Raw genomic sequence first — 21262 nt, forward strand, 5'->3', positions numbered from 1 at the left:
GATGCCTTAAGAGAGTCATAGTTACTCCTTGCTGTTCCTCCCCATTTTACAACAGGCACATCTACAAGCTTAGTCTGGCCAGTTCTCTTGAAGCGATACGCTAATATCTGTTGACATAAAGACTTTCACAGTACTCCTGCCGGGAGCTTCTCGACTTTGCCGATGTATTTTGCATATTGACGAGGCATTGGGCTACCTTAAGAGAGTCATAGTTACTCCTGCCAGTGTCTCTCCGTTAAACCACATTCACATTTACAATTTTCCTCTGCCCCTTTCACCAGACGCGATACGATATTATTTATCGACATTATGACTTTCACAGTACCCCTTCTAGGGGCTCCTCCAGTTTACCAATGTATTTCACCTGTTGACGAGGCATTTGGCTACCTTAAGAGAGTCATACTTACTCCTGTCAGTTGCTCCCCGTTTTACCACAGTCACATTTTCAATCTTATTCTGGCCAGTTCACCTAAAGCGATACGCCATTATCAGTCAACCTAAAGAATATCACAGTACTCCTGCCGGGGGCTTCTCTAGTTTGCCGATGTATTTCGCGTGTTGACGAGGCATTTGGATACCTTAAGAGAGTCATAGTTACCCCTTGCTGTTGCTCCCCATTTTACAACAGGCACATCTACAAGCTTACTCTGGCCAATTCTCCTAAAGCGATACGCTAATATCTGTTGACATAAAGACTTTCACAGTACTCCTGCCGGGAGCTTTTCGACTTTGCCGATGTATTTCGCCTATTGACGAGGCGTTTGGCTACCTTAAGAGAGTCATAGTTACTCCTTCCAGTGTCTCTCCGTTAAACCACAGTCACATCTACCAATTTCCTCTGCCCCTTTCACCAGACGCGATACGCCATTATTTGTCGACATTATGACTTTCACAGTACTCCTGCTAGGGGCTCCTCCAGTTTACCAATGTATTTCACCTGTTGACGAGGCATTTGGCTACCTTAAGAGAGTCATACTTACTCCTGTCAGTTGCTCCCCGTTTTACCATAGTCACATTTTCAATCTTATTCTGGCCAGTTCACCTGAAGCGATACGCCATTATCAGTCAACCTAAAGAATTTCACAGTACTCCTGCCGGGAGCTTCTCGAATATGCCGATGTATTTCGCGTGTTGACGAGGCATTTGGATGCCTTAAGAGAGTCATAGTTACTCCTTGCTGTTCCTCCCCATTTTACAACAGGCACATCTACAAGCTTACTCTGGCCAGTTCTCTTGAAGCGATACGCTAATCTCTGTTGACATAAAGACTTTCACAGTACTCCTGCCGGGAGCTTCTCGACTTTGCCGATGTATTTCGCATATTGACGAGGCATTGGGCTACCTTAAGAGAGTCATAGTTACTGCTGCCAGTGTCTCTCCGTTAAACCACATTCACATTTACAATTTTCCTCTGCCCCTTTCACCAGACGCGATACGATATTATTTATCGACATTATGACTTTCACAGTACTCCTGTTAGGGGCTCCTCCAGTTTACCCATGTATTTCACCTGTTGACGAGGCATTTGGCTACCTTAAGAGAGTCATACTTACTCCTGTCAGTTGCTCCCCGTTTTACCACAGTCACATTTTCAATCTTATTCTGGCCAGTTCACCTGAAGCGATACGCCATTATCAGTCAACCTAAAGAATTTCACAGTACTCCTGCCGGGAGCTTCTCGAGTATGCCGATGTATTTCGTGTGTTGACGAGGCATTTGGATGCCTTAAGAGAGTCATAGTTACTCCTTGCTGTTCCTCCCCATTTTACAACAGGCACATCTACAAGCTTACTCTGGCCAGTTCTCTTGAAGCGATACGCTAATATCTGTTGACATAAAGACTTTCACAGTACTCCTGCCGGGAGCTTCTCGACTTTACCGATGTATTTTGCATATTGACGAGGCATTGGGCTACCTTAAGAGAGTCATAGTTACTCCTGCCAGTGTCTCTCCGTTAAACCTCATTCACATATACAATTTTCCTCTGCCCCTTTCACCAGACGCGATACGATATTATTTATCGACATTACGACTTCCACAGTACCCCTTCTAGGGGCTCCTCCAGTTTACCAATGTATTTCACCTGTTGACGAGGCATTTGGCTACCTTAAGAGAGTCATACTTACTCCTGTCAGTTGCTCCCCGTTTTACCACAGTCACATTTTCAATCTTATTCTGGCCAGTTCACCTGAAGCGATACGCCATTATCAGTCAACCTAAAGAATTTCACAGTACTCCTGCCGGGAGCTTCTCGAGTATGCCGATGTATTTCGCGTGTTGACGAGGCATTTGGATGCCTTAAGAGAGTCATAGTTACTCCTTGCTGTTCCTCCCCATTTTACAACAGGCACATCTACAAGCTTACTCTGGCCAGTTCTCTTGAAGCGATACGCTAATATCTGTTGACATAAAGACTTTCACAGTACTCCTGCCGGGAGCTTCTCGACTTTGCCGATGTATTTTGCATATTGACGAGGCATTGGGCTACCTTAAGAGAGTCATAGTTACTCCTGCCAGTGTCTCTCCGTTAAACCACATTCACATTTACAATTTTCCTCTGCCCCTTTCACCAGACGCGATACGATATTATTTATCGACATTACGACTTTCACAGTACCCCTTCTAGGGGCTCCTCCAGTTTACCAATGTATTTCACCTGTTGACGAGGCATTTGGCTACCTTAAGAGAGTCATACTTACTCCTGTCAGTTGCTCCCCGTTTTACCACAGTCACATTTTCAATCTTATTCTGGCCAGTTCACCTAAAGCGATACGCCATTATCAGTCAACCTAAAGAATATCACAGTACTCCTGCCGGGGGCTTCTCTAGTTTGCCGATGTATTTCGCCTGTTGACGAGGCATTTGGATACCTTAAGAGAGTCATAGTTACCCCTTGCTGTTGCTCCCCATTTTACAACAGGCACATCTACAAGCTTACTCTGGCCAATACTCCTAAAGCGATACGCTAATATCTGTTGACATAAAGACTTTCACAGTACTCCTGCCGGGAGCTTCTCGACTTTGTCGATGTATTTCGCATATTGTCGAGGCATTGGGCAACCTTAAGAGAGTCATAGTTTCTCCTGCCAGTGTCTCTCCGTTAAACCACATTCACATTTACAATTTTCCTCTTCCCCTTTCACCAGACGCGATACGATATTATTTATCGACATTATGACTTTCACAGTACTCCTGTTAGGGGCTCCTCCAGTTTACCCATGTATTTCACCTGTTAACGAGGCATTTGGCTACCTTAAGAGAGTCATACTTACTCCTATCAGTTGCTCCCCGTGTTACCACAGTCACATTTTCAATCTTATTCTGGCCAGTTCACCTGAAGCGATACGCCATTATCAGTCAACCTAAAGAATTTCACAGTACTCCTGCCGGGAGCTTCTCGAGTATGCCGATGTATTTCGCGTGTTGACGAGGCATTTGGATGCCTTAAGAGAGTCATAGTTACTCCTTGCTGTTCCTCCCCATTTTACAACAGGCACATCTACAAGCTTACTCTGGCCAGTTCTCTTGAAGCGATACGCTAATATCTGTTGACATAAAGACTTTCACAGTACTCCTGCCGGGAGCTTTTCGACTTTGCCGATGTATTTCGCCTATTGACGAGGCGTTTGGCTACCTTAAGAGAGTCATAGTTACTCCTTCCAGTGTCTCTCCGTTAAACCACAGTCACATCTACCAATTTCCTCTGCCCCTTTCACCAGACGCGATACGCCATTATTTGTCGACATTATGACTTTCACAGTACTCCTGCTAGGGGCTCCTCCAGTTTACCAATGTATTTCACCTGTTGACGAGGCATTTGGCTACCTTAAGAGAGTCATACTTACTCCTGTCAGTTGCTCCCCGTTTTACCATAGTCACATTTTCAACCTTATTCTGGCCAGTTCACCTGAAGCGATACGCCATTATCAGTCAACCTAAAGAATTTCACAGTACTCCTGCCGGGAGCTTCTCGAATATGCCGATGTATTTCGCGTGTTGACGAGGCATTTGGATGCCTTAAGAGAGTCATAGTTACTCCTTGCTGTTCCTCCCCATTTTACAACAGGCACATCTACAAGCTTACTCTGGCCAGTTCTCTTGAAGCGATACGCTAATCTCTGTTGACATAAAGACTTTCACAGTACTCCTGCCGGGAGCTTCTCGACTTTGCCGATGTATTTCGCATATTGACGAGGCATTGGCCTACCTTAAGAGAGTCATAGTTACTGCTGCCAGTGTCTCTCCGTTAAACCACATTCACATTTACAATTTTCCTCTGCCCCTTTCACCAGACGCGATACGATATTATTTATCGACATTATGACTTTCACAGTACTCCTGTTAGGGGCTCCTCCAGTTTACCCATGTATTTCACCTGTTGACGAGGCATTTGGCTACCTTAAGAGAGTCATACTTACTCCTGTCAGTTGCTCCCCGTTTTACCACAGTCACATTTTCAATCTTATTCTGGCCAGTTCACCTGAAGCGATACGCCATTATCAGTCAACCTAAAGAATTTCACAGTACTCCTGCCGGGAGCTTCTCGAGTATGCCGATGTATTTCGTGTGTTGACGAGGCATTTGGATGCCTTAAGAGAGTCATAGTTACTCCTTGCTGTTCCTCCCCATTTTACAACAGGCACATCTACAAGCTTACTCTGGCCAGTTCTCTTGAAGCGATACGCTAATATCTGTTGACATAAAGACTTTCACAGTACTCCTGCCGGGAGCTTCTCGACTTTACCGATGTATTTTGCATATTGACGAGGCATTGGGCTACCTTAAGAGAGTCATAGTTACTCCTGCCAGTGTCTCTCCGTTAAACCTCATTCACATATACAATTTTCCTCTGCCCCTTTCACCAGACGCGATACGATATTATTTATCGACATTACGACTTCCACAGTACCCCTTCTAGGGGCTCCTCCAGTTTACCAATGTATTTCACCTGTTGACGAGGCATTTGGCTACCTTAAGAGAGTCATACTTACTCCTGTCAGTTGCTCCCCGTTTTACCACAGTCACATTTTCAATCTTATTCTGGCCAGTTCACCTGAAGCGATACGCCATTATCAGTCAACCTAAAGAATTTCACAGTACTCCTGCCGGGAGCTTCTCGAGTATGCCGATGTATTTCGCGTGTTGACGAGGCATTTGGATGCCTTAAGAGAGTCATAGTTACTCCTTGCTGTTCCTCCCCATTTTACAACAGGCACATCTACAAGCTTACTCTGGCCAGTTCTCTTGAAGCGATACGCTAATATCTGTTGACATAAAGACTTTCACAGTACTCCTGCCGGGAGCTTCTCGACTTTGCCGATGTATTTTGCATATTGACGAGGCATTGGGCTACCTTAAGAGAGTCATAGTTACTCCTGCCAGTGTCTCTCCGTTAAACCACATTCACATTTACAATTTTCCTCTGCCCCTTTCACCAGACGCGATACGATATTATTTATCGACATTACGACTTTCACAGTACCCCTTCTAGGGGCTCCTCCAGTTTACCAATGTATTTCACCTGTTGACGAGGCATTTGGCTACCTTAAGAGAGTCATACTTACTCCTGTCAGTTGCTCCCCGTTTTACCACAGTCACATTTTCAATCTTATTCTGGCCAGTTCACCTAAAGCGATACGCCATTATCAGTCAACCTAAAGAATATCACAGTACTCCTGCCGGGGGCTTCTCTAGTTTGCCGATGTATTTCGCCTGTTGACGAGGCATTTGGATACCTTAAGAGAGTCATAGTTACCCCTTGCTGTTGCTCCCCATTTTACAACAGGCACATCTACAAGCTTACTCTGGCCAATACTCCTAAAGCGATACGCTAATATCTGTTGACATAAAGACTTTCACAGTACTCCTGCCGGGAGCTTCTCGACTTTGTCGATGTATTTCGCATATTGTCGAGGCATTGGGCAACCTTAAGAGAGTCATAGTTTCTCCTGCCAGTGTCTCTCCGTTAAACCACATTCACATTTACAATTTTCCTCTTCCCCTTTCACCAGACGCGATACGATATTATTTATCGACATTATGACTTTCACAGTACTCCTGTTAGGGGCTCCTCCAGTTTACCCATGTATTTCACCTGTTAACGAGGCATTTGGCTACCTTAAGAGAGTCATACTTACTCCTGTCAGTTGCTCCCCGTGTTACCACAGTCACATTTTCAATCTTATTCTGGCCAGTTCACCTGAAGCGATACGCCATTATCAGTCAACCTAAAGAATTTCACAGTACTCCTGCCGGGAGCTTCTCGAGTATGCCGATGTATTTCGCGTGTTGACGAGGCATTTGGATGCCTTAAGAGAGTCATAGTTACTCCTTGCTGTTCCTCCCCATTTTACAACAGGCACATCTACAAGCTTACTCTGGCCAGTTCTCTTGAAGCGATACGCTAATATCTGTTGACATAAAGACTTTCACAGTACTCCTGCCGGGAGCTTCTCGACTTTGCCGATGTATTTTGCATATTGACGAGGCATTGGGCTACCTTAAGAGAGTCATAGTTACTCCTGCCAGTGTCTCTCCGTTAAACCACATTCACATTTACAATTTTCCTCTGCCCCTTACACCAGACGCGATACGATATTATTTATCGACATTACGACTTTCACAGTACCCCTTCTAGGGGCTCCTCCAGTTTACCAATGTATTTCACCTGTTGACGAGGCATTTGGCTACCTTAAGAGAGTCATACTTACTCCTGTCAGTTGCTCCCCGTTTTACCACAGTCACATTTTCAATCTTATTCTGGCCAGTTCACCTAAAGCGATACGCCATTATCAGTCAACCTAAAGAATATCACAGTACTCCTGCCGGGGGCTTCTCTAGTTTGCCGATGTATTTCGCCTGTTGACGAGGCATTTGGATACCTTAAGAGAGTCATAGTTACCCCTTGCTGTTGCTCCCCATTTTACAACAGGCACATCTACAAGCTTACTCCGGCCAATACTCCTAAAGCGATACGCTAATATCTGTTGACATAAAGACTTTCACAGTACTCCTGCCGGGAGCTTTTCGACTTTGCCGATGTATTTCGCCTATTGACGAGGCGTTTGGCTACCTTAAGAGAGTCATAGTTACTCCTTCCAGTGTCTCTCCGTTAAACCACAGTCACATCTACCAATTTCCTCTGCCTCTTTCACCAGACGCGATACGCCATTATTTGTCGACATTATGACTTTCACAGTACTCCTGCTAGGGGCTCCTCCAGTTTACCAATGTATTTCACCTGTTGACGAGGCATTTGGCTACCTTAAGAGAGTCATACATACTCCTGTCAGTTGCTCCCCGTTTTACCACAGTCACATTTTCAATCTTATTCTGGCCAGTTCACCTGAAGCGATACGCCATTATCAGTCAACCTAAAGAATTTCACAGTACTCCTGCCGGGAGCTTCTCGAATATGCCGATGTATTTCGCGTGTTGACGAGGCATTTGGATGCCTTAAGAGAGTCATAGTTACTCCTTGCTGTTCCTCCCCATTTTACAACAGGCACATCTACCAGCTTACTCTGGCCAGTTCTATTGAAGCAATACGCTAATATCTGTTGACATAAAGACTTTCACAGTACTCCTGCCGGGAGCTTCTCGACTTTGCCGATGTATTTCGCATATTGACGAGGCATTGGGCTACCTTAAGAGAGTCATAGTTACTCCTGCCAGTGTCCCTCCGTTAAACCACATTCACATTTACAATTTTCCTCTGTCCCTTTCACCAGACGCGATACGATATTATTTATCGACATTATGACTTTCACAGTACTCCTGCTAGGGGCTCCTCCAGTTTACCAATGTATTTCACCTGTTGACGAGGCATTTGGCTACCTTAAGAGAGTCATACTTACTCCTGCCAGTTGCTCCCCGTTTTACCACAGTCACATTTTCAATCTTATTCTGGCCAGTTCACCTGAAGCGATACGCCATTATCAGTCAACCTAAAGAATTTCACAGTACTATTGCCGGGAGCTTCTCGAGTATGCCGATGTATTTCGCGTGTTGACGAGGCATTTGGATGCCTTAAGAGAGTCATAGTTACTCCTTGCTGTTGCTCCCCATTTTACAACAGGCACATCTACAAGCTTACTCTGGCCAGTTCTCTTGAAGCGATACGCTAATATCTGTTGACATAAAGAATATCACAGTACACCTGCCGGGAGTTTCTCGACTTTGCCGATGTAATTCGCATATTGACGAAGCATTGGGCTACCTTAAGAGAGTCATAGTTACTCCTGCCAGTGTCTCTCCGTTAAACCACATTCACATATACAATTTTCCTCTGCCCCTTTCACCAGACGCGATACGATATTATTTATCGACATTATGAATTCACAGTCCTCCTGCTAGGGGCTCCTCCAGTTTACCAAAGTATTTCGCCTGTAGAAGAGGCATTTGGCTACCTTAAGAGAGTCATAGTTACTCCTGTCAGTTGCTCCCCGTTTTACCAAAGTCACATTCTCAATCTTATTCTGGCCAGTTCACCTGAAGCGATACGCCATTATCAGTCAACCTAAAGAATATCACAGTACTCCTGCCGGGAGCTCCTCGAGTTTGCCAATGTATTTCGCCTGTTGACGAGGCATTTGGATACCTTAAGAGAGTCATAGTTACCCCTTGCTGTTGCTCCCCATTTTACAACAGGCACATCTACAAGCTTACTCTGGCCAATTCTCCTAAAGCGATACGCTAATATCTGTTGACATAAAGACTTTCACAGTACTCCTGCCGGGAGCTTTTCGACTTTGCCGATGTATTTCGCCTATTGACGAGGCGTTTGGCTACCTTAAGAGAGTCATAGTTACTCCTTCCAGTGTCTCTCCGTTAAACCACAGTCACATCTACCAATTTCCTCTGCCCCTTTCACCAGACGCGATACGCCATTATTTGTCTACATTATGACTTTCACAGTACTCCTGCTAGGGGCTCCTCCAGTTTACCAATGTATTTCACCTGTTGACGAGGCATTTGGCTACATTAAGAGAGTCATACTTACTCCTGTCAGTTGCTCCCCGTTTTACCACAGTCACATTTTCAATCTTATTCTGGCCAGTTCACCTGAAGCGATACGCCATTATCAGTCAACCTAAAGAATTTCACAGTACTCCTGCCGGGAGCTTGTCGAGTATGCCGATGTATTTCGCGTGTTGACGAGGCATTTGGATGCCTTAAGAGAGTCATAGTTACTCCTTGCTGTTCCTCCCCATTTTACAACAGGCACATCTACAAGCTTACTCTGGCCAGTTCTCTTGAAGCGATACGCTAATATCTGTTGACGTAAAGACTTTCACAGTACTCCTGCCGGGAGCTTCTCGATTTGCCGATGTATTTCGCATATTGTCGAGGCATTGGGCTACCTTAAGAGAGTCATAGTTACTCCTGCCAGTGTCTCTCCGTTAAACCACATTCACATATACAATTTTCCTCTGCCCCTTTCACCAGACGCGATACGATATTATTTATCGACATTATGACTTTCACAGTCCTCCTGCTAGGGTCTCCTCCAGTTTACCAAAGTATTTCGCCTGTAGAAGAGGCATTTGGCTACCTTAAGAGAGTCATAGTTACTCCTGTCAGTTGCTCCCCGTTTTACCAAAGTCACATTCTCAATCTTATTCTGGCCAGTTCACCTGAAGCCATACGCCATTATCAGTCAACCTAAAGAATATCACAGTACTCCTGCCGGGAGCTTCTCGAGTTTGCCGATGTATTTCGCCTGTTGACGAGGCATTTGGATACCATAAGACAGTCATAATTACCCCTTGCTGTTGCTCCCCATTTTACAACAGGCACATCTACTAGCTTACTCTGGCCAATTCTCCTAAAGCGATACGCTAATATCTGTTGACATAAAGACTTTCACAGTACTCCTGCCGGGAGCTTTTCGACTTTGCCGATGTATTTCGCCTATTGACGAGGCGTTTGGCTACCTTAAGAGAGTCATAGTTACTCCTTCCAGTGTCTCTCCGTTAAACCACAGTCACATTTACCAATTTCCTCTGCCCCTTTCACCAGACGCGGTACGCCATTATTTGTCGACATTATGACTTTCACAGTACTCCTGCTTGGGGCTCCTCCGGTTTACCAATGTATTTCACCTGTTGACGAGGCATTTGGCTACCTTAAGAGAGTCATACTTACTCCTGTCAGTTGCTCCCCGTTTTACCACAGTCACATTTTCAATCTTATTCTGGCCAGTTCACCTAAAGCGATACGCCATTATCAGTCAACCTAAAGAATATCACAGTACTCCTGCCGGGGGCTTCTCTAGTTTGCCGATGTATTTCGCCTGTTGACGAGGCATTTGGATACCTTAAGAGAGTCATAGTTACCCCTTGCTGTTGCTCCCCATTTTACAACAGGCACATCTACAAGCTTACTCTGGCCAATTCTCCTAAAGCGATACGCTAATATCTGTTGACATAAAGACTTTCACAGTACTCCTGCCGGGAGCTTTTCGACTTTGCCGATGTATTTCGCCTATTGACGATTCGTTTGGCTACCTTAAGAGAGTCATAGTTACTCCTTCCAGTGTCTCTCCGTTAAACCACAGTCACATCTACCAATTTCCTCTGCCCCTTTCACCAGACGCGATACGCCATTATTTGTCGACATTATGACTTTCACAGTACTCCTGCTAGGGGCTCCTCCAGTTTACCAATGTATTTCACCTGTTGACGAGGCATTTGGCTACCTTAAGAGAGTCATACTTACTCCTGTCAGTTGCTCCCCGTTTTACCATAGTCACATTTTCAATCTTATTCTGGCCAGTTCACCTGAAGCGATACGCCATTATCAGTCAACCTAAAGAATTTCACAGTACTCCTGCCGGGAGCTCCTCGAATATGCCGATGTATTTCGAGTGTTGACGAGGCATTTGGATGCCTTAAGAGAGTCATAGTTACTCCTTGCTGTTCCTCCCCATTTTACAACAGGCACATCTACAAGCTTACTCTGGCCAGTTCTCTTGAAGCGATACGCTAATCTCTGTTGACATAAAGACTTTCACATTACTCCTGCCGGGAGCTTCTCGACTTTGCCGATGTATTTCGCATATTGACGAGGCATTGGGCTACCTTAAGAGAGTCATAGTTACTGCTGCCAGTGTCTCTCCGTTAAACCACATTCACATTTACAATTTTCCTCTGCCCCTTTCACCAGACGCGATACGATATTATTTATCGACATTATGACTTTCACAGTTCTCCTGTTAGGGGCTCCTCCAGTTTACCCATGTATTTCACCTGTTGACGAGGCATTTGGCTACCTTAAGAGAGTCATACTTACTCCTGTCAGTTGCTCCCCGTTTTACCACAGTCACATTTTCAATCTTATTCTGGCCAGTTCACCTGAAGCGATACGCCATTATCAGTCAACCTAAAGAATTTCACAGTACTCCTGCCGGGAGCTTCTCGAGTATGCCGATGTATTTCGTGTGTTGACGAGGCATTTGGATGCCTTAAGAGAGTCATAGTTACTCCTTGCTGTTCCTCCCCATTTTACAACAGGCACATCTACAAGCTTACTCTGGCCAGTTCTCTTGAAGCGATACGCTAATATCTGTTGACATAAAGACTTTCACAGTACTCCTGCCGGGAGCTTCTCGACTTTGCCGATGTATTTTGCATATTGACGAGGCATTGGGCTACCTTAAGAGAGTCATAGTTACTCCTGCCAGTGTTTCTCCGTTAAACCACATTCACATTTACAATTTTCCTCTGCCCCTTTCACCAGACGCGATACGATATTATTTATCGACATTACGACTTTCACAGTACCCCTTCTAGGGGCTCCTCCAGTTTACCAATGTATTTCACCTGTTGACGAGGCATTTGGCTACCTTAAGAGTGTCATACTTACTCCTGTCAGTTGCTCCCCGTTTTACCACAGTCACATTTTCAATCTTATTCTGGCCAGTTCACCTGAAGCGATACGCCATTATCAGTCAACCTAAAGAATTTCACAGTACTCCTGCCGGAAGCTTCTCGAGTATGCCGATGTATTTCGCGTGTTGTCGAGGCATTTGGATGCCTTAAGAGAGTCATAGTTACTCCTTGCTGTTCCTCCCCATTTTACAACAGGCACATCCACAAGCTTACTCTGCCCAGTTCTCTTGAAGCGATACGCTAATATCTGTTGACGTAAAGACTTTCACAGTACTCCTGCCGGGAGCTTCTCGACTTTGTCGATGTATTTCGCATATTGTCGAGGCATTGGGCTACCTTAAGAGAGTCATAGTTTCTCCTGCCAGTGTCTCTCCGTTAAACCACATTCACATTTACAATTTTCCTCTGCCCCTTTCACCAGACGCGATACGATATTATTTATCGACATTATGACTTTCACAGTACTCCTGTTAGGGGCTCCTCCAGTTTACCCATGTATTTCACCTGTTGACGAGGCATTTGGCTACCTTAAGAGAGTCATACTTACTCCTGTCAGTTGCTCCCCGTTTTACCACAGTCACATTTTCAATCTTATTCTGGCCAGTTCACCTGAAGCGATACGCCATTATCAGTCAACCTAAAGAATTTCACAGTACTCCTGCCGGGAGCTTCTCGAGTATGCCGATGTATTTCGCGTGTTGACGAGGCATTTGGATGCCTTAAGAGAGTCATAGTTACTCCTTGCTGTTCCTCCCCATTTTACAACAGGCACATCTACAAGCTTACTCTGGCCAGTTCTCTTGAAGCGATACGCTAATATCTGTTGACATAAAGACTTTCACAGTACTCCTGCCGGGAGCTTCTCGACTTTGCCGATGTATTTTGCATATTGACGAGGCATTGGGCTACCTTAAGAGAGTCATAGTTACTCCTGCCAGTGTCTCTCCGTTAAACCACATTCACATTTACAATTTTCCTCTGCCCCTTTCACCAGACGCGATACGATATTATTTATCGACATTACGACTTTCACAGTACCCCTTCTAGGGGCTCCTCCAGTTTACCAATGTATTTCACCTGTTGACGAGGCATTTGGCTACCTTAAGAGAGTCATACTTACTCCTGTCAGTTGCTCCCCGTTTTACCACAGTCACATTTTCAATCTTATTCTGGCCAGTTCACCTAAAGCGATACGCCATTATCAGTCAACCTAAAGAATATCACAGTACTCCTGCCGGGGGCTTCTCTAGTTTGCCGATGTATTTCGCCTGTTGACGAGGCATTTGGATACCTTAAGAGAGTCATAGTTACCCCTTGCTGTTGCTCCCCATTTTACAACAGGCACATCTACAAGCTTACTCTGGCCAATACTCCTAAAGCGATACGCTAATATCTGTTGACATAAAGACTTTCACAGTACTCCTGCCGGGAGCTTCTCGACTTTGTCGATGTATTTCGCATATTGTCGAGGCATTGGGCTACCTTAAGAGAGTCATAGTTTCTCCTGCCAGTGTCTCTCCGTTAAACCACATTCACATTTACAATTTTTCTCTGCCCCTTTCACCAGACGCGATACGATATTATTTATCGACATTACGACTTTCACAGTACTCCTGTTAGGGGCTCCTCCAGTTTACCCATGTATTTCACCTGTTGACGAGGCATTTGGCTACCTTAAGAGAGTCATACTTACTCCTGTCAGTTGCTCCCCGTTTTACCACAGTCACATTTTCAATCTTATTCTGGCCAGTTCACCTGAAGCGATACGCCATTATCAGTCAACCTAAAGAATTTCACAGTACTATTGCCGGGAGCTTCTCGAGTATGCCGATGTATTTCGCGTGTTGACGAGGCATTTGGATGCCTTAAGAGAGTCATAGTTACTCCTTGCTGTTCCTCCCCATTTTACAACAGGCACATCTACAAGCTTACTCTGGCCAGTTCTCTTGAAGCGATACGCTAATATCTGTTGACATAAAGACTTTCACAGTACTCCTGCCGGGAGCTTCTCGACTTTGCCGATGTATTTTGCATATTGACGAGGCATTGGGCTACCTTAAGAGAGTCATAGTTACTCCTGCCAGTGTCTCTCCGTTAAACCACATTCACATTTACAATTTTCCTCTGCCCCTTACACCAGACGCGATACGATATTATTTATCGACATTACGACTTTCACAGTACCCCTTCTAGGGGCTCCTCCAGTTTACCAATGTATTCCACCTGTTGACGAGGCATTTGGCTACCTTAAGAGAGTCATACTTACTCCTGTCAGTTGCTCCCCGTTTTACCACAGTCACATTTTCAATCTTATTCTGGCCAGTTCACCTAAAGCGATACGCCATTATCAGTCAACCTAAAGAATATCACAGTACTCCTGCCGGGGGCTTCTCTAGTTTGCCGATGTATTTCGCCTGTTGACGAGGCATTTGGATACCTTAAGAGAGTCATAATTACCCCTTGCTGTTGCTCCCCATTTTACAACAGGCACATCTACAAGCTTACTCTGGCCAATACTCCTAAAGCGATACGCTAATATCTGTTGACATAAAGACTTTCACAGTACTCCTGCCGGGAGCTTTTCGACTTTGCCGATGTATTTCGCCTATTGACGAGGCGTTTGGCTACCTTAAGAGAGTCATAGTTACTCCTTCCAGTGTCTCTCCGTTAAACCACAGTCACATCTACCAATTTCCTCTGCCCCTTTCATCAGACGCGATACGCCATTATTTGTCGACATTATGACTTTCACAGTACTCCTGCTAGGGGCTCCTCCAGTTTACCAATGTATTTCACCAGTTGACGAGGCATTTGGCTACCTTAAGAGAGTCATACTTACTCCTGTCAGTTGCTCCCCGTTTTACCACAGTCACATTTTCAATCTTATTCTGGCCAGTTCACCTGAAGCGATACGCCATTATCAGTCAACCTAAAGAATTTCACAGTACTCCTGCCGGGAGCTTCTCGAATATGCCGATGTATTTCGCGTGTTGACGAGGCATTTGGATGCCTTAAGAGAGTCATAGTTACTCCTTGCTGTTCCTCCCCATTTTACAACAGGCACATCTACAAGCTTACTCTGGCCAGTTCTCTTGAAGCGATACGCTAATCTCTGTTGACATAGAGACTTTCAAAGTACTCCTGCCGGGAGCTTCTCGACTTTGCCGATGTATTTCGCATATTGACGAGGCATTGGCCTACCTTAAGAGAGTCATAGTTACTGCTGCCAGTGTCTCTCCGTTAAACCACATTCACATTTACAATTTTCCTCTGCCCCTTTCACCAGACGCGATACGATATTATTTATCGACATTATGACTTTCACAGTACTCCTGTTAGGGGCTCCTCCAGTTTACCCATGTATTTCACCTGTTGACGAGGCATTTGGCTACCTTAAGAGAGTCATACTTACTCCTGTCAGTTGCTCCCCGTTTTACCACAGTCACATTTTCAATCTTATTCTGGCCAGTTCACCTGAAGCGATACGCCATTATCAGTCAACCTAAAGAATTTCACAGTACTCCTGCCGGGAGCTTCTCGAGTATGCCGATGTATTTCGCGTGTTGACGAGGCATTTGGATGCCTTAAGAGAGTCATAGTTACTCCTTGCTGTTCCTCCCCATTTTACAACAGGCACATCTACAAGCTTACTCTGGCCAGTTCTCTTGAAGCGATACGCTAATATCTGTTGACATAAAGACTTTCACAGTACTCCTGCCGGGAGCTTCTCGACTTTGCCGATGTATTTTGCATATTGACGATGCATTGGTCTACCTTAAGAGAGTCATAGTTACTCCTGCCAGTGTCTCTCCGTTAAACCACATTCACATTTACAATTTTCCTCTGCCCCTTTCACCAGACGCGATACGATATTATTTATCGACATTACGACTTTCACAGTACCCCTTCTAGGGGCTCCTCCAGTTTACCATTGTATTTCACCTGTTGACGAGGCATTTGGCTACCTTAAGAGAGTCATACTTACTCCTGTCAGTTGCTCCCCGTTTTACCTCAGTCACATTTTCAATCTTATTCTGGCCAGTTCACCTGAAGCGATACGCCATTATCAGTCAACCTAAAGAATATCACAGTACTCCTGCCGGGAGCTTCTCGAGTTTGCCGATGTATTTCGCCTGTTGACGAGGCATTTGGATACCTTAAGAGAGTCATAGTTACCCCTTGCTGTTGCTCCCCATTTTACAACAGGCACATCGACAAGCTTACTCTGGCCAATTCTCCTAAAGCGATACGCTAATATCTGTTGACATAAAGACTTTCACAGTACTCCTGCCGGGAGCTTTTCGACTTTGCCGATGTATGTCGCCTATTGACGAGGCGTTTGGCTACCTTAAGAGAGTCATAGTTACTCCTTCCAGTGTCTCTCCGTTGAACCACAGTCACATCTACCAATTTCCTCTGCCCCTTTCACCAGACGCGATATGCCATTATTTGTCGACATCGTGACTTTCACAGTACTCCTGCTAGGGGCTCCTTCAGTTTACCAATGTATTTCACCTGTTGACGAGGCATTTGGCTACCTTAAGAGAGTCATACTTACTCCTTTCAGTTGCTTCCCGTTTTACCACAGTCACATTTTCAATCTTATTCTGGCCAGTTCACCTGAAGCGATACGCCATGATCAGTCAACCTAAAGAATTTCACAGTACTCCTGCCGGGAGCTTCTCGAGTATGCCGATGTATTTCGCGTGTTGACGAGGCATTTGGATGCCTTAAGAGAGTCATAGTTACTCCTTGCTGTTCCTCCCCATTTTACAACAGGCACATCTACAAGCTTATTCTGGCCAGTTCTCTTGAAGCGATACGCTAATATCTGTTGACATAAAGACTTTCACAGTACTCCTGCCGGGAGCTTCTCGACTTTGCCGATGTATTTCGCATATTGACGAGGCATTGGGCTACCTTAAGAGAGTCATAGTTACTCCTGCCAGTGTCCCTCCGTTAAACCACATTCACATTTACAATTTTCCTCTGCCAATTTCACCAGACGCGATACGATATTATTTATCGACATTATGACTTTCACAGTACTCCTGTTAGGGGCTCCTCCAGTTTACCCATGTATTTCACCTGTTGACGAGGCAGTTGGCTACCTTAAGAGAGTCTTACTTACTCCTGTCAGTTGCTCCCCGTTTTACCACAGTCACATTTTCAATCTTATTCTGGCCAGTTCACCTGAAGCGATACGCCATTATCAGTCAACCTAAAGAATTTCACAGTACTCCTGCCGGGAGCTTCTCGAATATGCCGATGTATTTCGCGTGTTGACGAGGCATTTGGATGCCTTAAGAGAGTCATAGTTACTCCTTGCTGTTCCTCCCCATTTTACAACAGGCACATCTACAAGCTCACTCTGGCCAGTTCTCTTGAAGCGATACGCTAATCTCTGTTGACATAAAGACTTTCACAGTTCTCCTGCCGGGAGCTTCTCGACTTTGCCGATGTATTTCGCATATTGACGAGGCATTGGGCTACCTTAAGAGAGTCATAGTTACTGCTGCCAGTGTCTCTCCGTTAAACCACATTCACATTTACAATTTTCCTCTGCCACTTTCACCAGACGCGATACGATATTATTTATCGACATTACGACTTTCACAGTACCCCTTCTAGGGGCTCCTCCAGTTTACCAATGTATTTCACCTGTTGACGAGGCATTTGGCTACCTTAAGAGAGTCATACTTACTCCTGTCAGTTGCTCCCCGTTTTACCACAGTCACATTTTCAATCTTATTCTGGCCAGTTCACCTAAAGCGATACGCCATTATCAGTCAACCTAAAGAATATCACAGTACTCCTGCCGGGGGCTTCTCTAGTTTGCCGATGTATTTCGCCTGTTGACGAGGCATTTGGATACCTTAAGAGAGTCATAGTTACCCCTTGCTGTTGCTCCCCATTTTACAACAGGCACATCTACAAGCTTACTCTGGCCAATACTCCTAAAGCGATACGCTAATATCTGTTGACATAAAGACTTTCACAGTACTCCTGCCGGGAGCTTTTCGACTTTGCCGATGTATGTCGCCTATTGACGAGGCGTTTGGCTACCTTAAGAGAGTCATAGTTACTCCTTCCAGTGTCTCTCCGTTAAACCACAGTCACATCTACCAATTTCCTCTGCCCCTTTCACCAGACGCGATACGCCATTATTTGTCGACATTATGACTTTCACAGTACTCCTGCTAGGGGCTCCTCCAGTTTACCAATGTATTTCACCTGTTGACGAGGCATTTGGCTACCTTAAGAGAGTCATACTTACTCCTGTCAGTTGCTCCCCGTTTTACCACAGTCACATTTTCAATCTTATTCTGGCCAGTTCACCTGAAGCGATACGCCATTATCAGTCAACCTAAAGAATTTCACAGTACTCCTGCCGGGAGCTTCTCGAATATGCCGATGTATTTCGCGTGTTGACGAGGCATTTGGATGCCTTAAGAGAGTCATAGTTACTCCTTGCTGTTCCTCCCCATTTTACAACAGGCACATCTACAAGCTTACTCTGGCCAGTTCTCTTGAAGCGATACGCTAATCTCTGTTGACATAAAGACTTTCACAGTACTCCTGCCGGGAGCTTCTCGACTTTGCCGATGTATTTCGCATATTGACGAGGCATTGGCCTACCTTAAGAGAGTCATAGTTACTGCTGCCAGTGTCTCTCCGTTAAACCACATTCACATTTACAATTTTCCTCTGCCCCTTTCACCAGACGCGATACGATATTATTTATCGACATTATGACTTTCACAGTACTCCTGTTAGGGGCTCCTCCAGTTTACCCATGTATTTCACCTGTTGACGAGGCATTTGGCTACCTTAAGAGAGTCATACTTACTCCTGTCAGTTGCTCCCCGTTTTACCACAGTCACATTTTCAATCTTATTCTGGCCAGTTCACCTGAAGCGATACGCCATTATCAGTCAACCTAAAGAATTTCACAGTACTCCTGCCGGGAGCTTCTCGAGTATGCCGATGTATTTCGCGTGTTGACGAGGCATTTGGATGCCTTAAGAGAGTCATAGTTACTCCTTGCTGTTCCTCCCCATTTTACAACAGGCACATCTACAAGCTTACTCTGGCCAGTTCTCTTGAAGCGATACGCTAATATCTGTTGACATAAAGACTTTCACAGTACTCCTGCCGGGAGCTTCTCGACTTTGCCGATGTATTTTGCATATTGACGAGTCATTGGTCTACCTTAAGAGAGTCATAGTTACTCCTGCCAGTGTCTCTCCGTTAAACCACATTCACATTTACAATTTTCCTCTGCCCCTTTCACCAGACGCGATACGATATTATTTATCGACATTACGACTTTCACAGTACCCCTTCTAGGGGCTCCTCCAGTTTACCAATGTATTTCACCTGTTGACGAGGCATTTGGCTACCTTAAGAGAGTCATACTTACTCCTGTCAGTTGCTCCCCGTTTTACCACAGTCACATTTTCAATCTTATTCTGGCCAGTTCACCTGAAGCGATACGCCATTATCAGTCAACGTAAAGAATATCACAGTACTCCTGCCGGGAGCTTCTCGAGTTTGCCGATGTATTTCGCCTGTTGACGAGGCATTTGGATACCTTAAGAGAGTCATAGTTACCCCTTGCTGTTGCTCCCCATTTTACAACAGGCACATCTACAAGCTTACTCTGGCCAATACTCCTAAAGCGATACGCTAATATCTGTTGACATAAAGACTTTCACAGTACTCCTGCCGGGAGCTTTTCGACTTTGCCGATGTATGTCGCCTATTGACGAGGCGTTTGGCTACCTTAAGAGAGTCATAGTTACTCCTTCCAGTGTCTCTCCGTTAAACCACAGTCACATCTACCAATTTCCTCTGCCCCTTTCACCAGACGCGATACGCCATTATTTGTCGACATTATGACTTTCACAGTACTCCTGCTAGGGGCTCCTCCAGTTTACCAATGTATTTCACCTGTTGACGAGGCATTTGGCTACCTTAAGAGAGTCATACTTACTCCTGTCAGTTGCTCCCCGTTTTACCACAGTCACATTTTCAATCTTATTCTGGCCAGTTCACCTGAAGCGATACGCCATTATCAGTCAACCTAAAGAATTTCACAGTACTCCTGCCGGGAGCTTCTCGAATATGCCGATGTATTTCGCGTGTTGACGAGGCATTTGGATGCCTTAAGAGAGTCATAGTTACTCCTTGCTGTTCCTCCCCATTTTACAACAGGCACATCTACAAGCATACTCTGGCCAGTTCTCTTGAAGCGATACGCTAATCTCTGTTGACATAAAGACTTTCACAGTACTCCTGCCGGGAGCTTCTCGACTTTGCCGATGTATTTCGCATATTGACGAGGCATTGGCCTACCTTAAGAGAGTCATAGTTACTGCTGCCAGTGTCTCTCCGTTAAACCACATTCACATTTACAATTTTCCTCTGCCCCTTTCACCAGACGCGATACGATATTATTTATCGACATTATGACTTTCACAGTACTCCTGTTAGGGGCTCCTCCAGTTTACCCATGTATTTCACCTGTTGACGAGGCATTTGGCTACCTTAAGAGAGTCATACTTACTCCTGTCAGTTGCTCCCCGTTTTACCACAGTCACATTTTCAATCTTATTCTGGCCAGTTCACCTGAAGCGATACGCCATTATCAGTCAACCTAAAGAATTTCACAGTACTCCTGCCGGGAGCTTCTCGAGTATGCCGATGTATTTCGCGTGTTGACGAGGCATTTGGATGCCTTAAGAGAGTCATAGTTACTCCTTGCTGTTCCTCCCCATTTTACAACAGGCACATCTACAAGCTTACTCTGGCCAGTTCTCTTGAAGCGATACGCTAATATCTGTTGACATAAAGACTTTCACAGTACTCCTGCCGGGAGCTTCTCGACTTTGCCGATGTATTTTGCATATTGACGAGGCATTGGTCTACCTTAAGAGAGTCATAGTTACTCCTGCCAGTGTCTCTCCGTTAAACCACATTCACATTTACAATTTTCCTCTGCCCCTTTCACCAGACGCGATACGATATTATTTATCGACATTACGACTTTCACAGTACCCCTTCTAGGGGCTCCTCCAGTTTACCAATGTATTTCACCTGTTGACGAGGCATTTGGCTACCTTAAGAGAGTCATACTTACTCCTGTCAGTTGCTCCCCGTTTTACCACAGTCACATTTTCAATCTTATTCTGGCCAGTTCACCTGAAGCGATACGCCATTATCAGTCAACGTAAAGAATATCACAGTACTCCTGCCGGGAGCTTCTCGAGTTTGCCGATGTATTTCGCCTGTTGACGAGGCATTTGGATACCTTAAGAGAGTCATAGTTACCCCTTGCTGTTGCTCCCCATTTTACAACAGGCACATCG

Source organism: Schistocerca americana, chromosome X (genome assembly GCF_021461395.2).
Source record: "Schistocerca americana isolate TAMUIC-IGC-003095 chromosome X, iqSchAmer2.1, whole genome shotgun sequence".
Taxonomy (NCBI): Eukaryota; Metazoa; Arthropoda; class Insecta; order Orthoptera; family Acrididae; genus Schistocerca; species Schistocerca americana.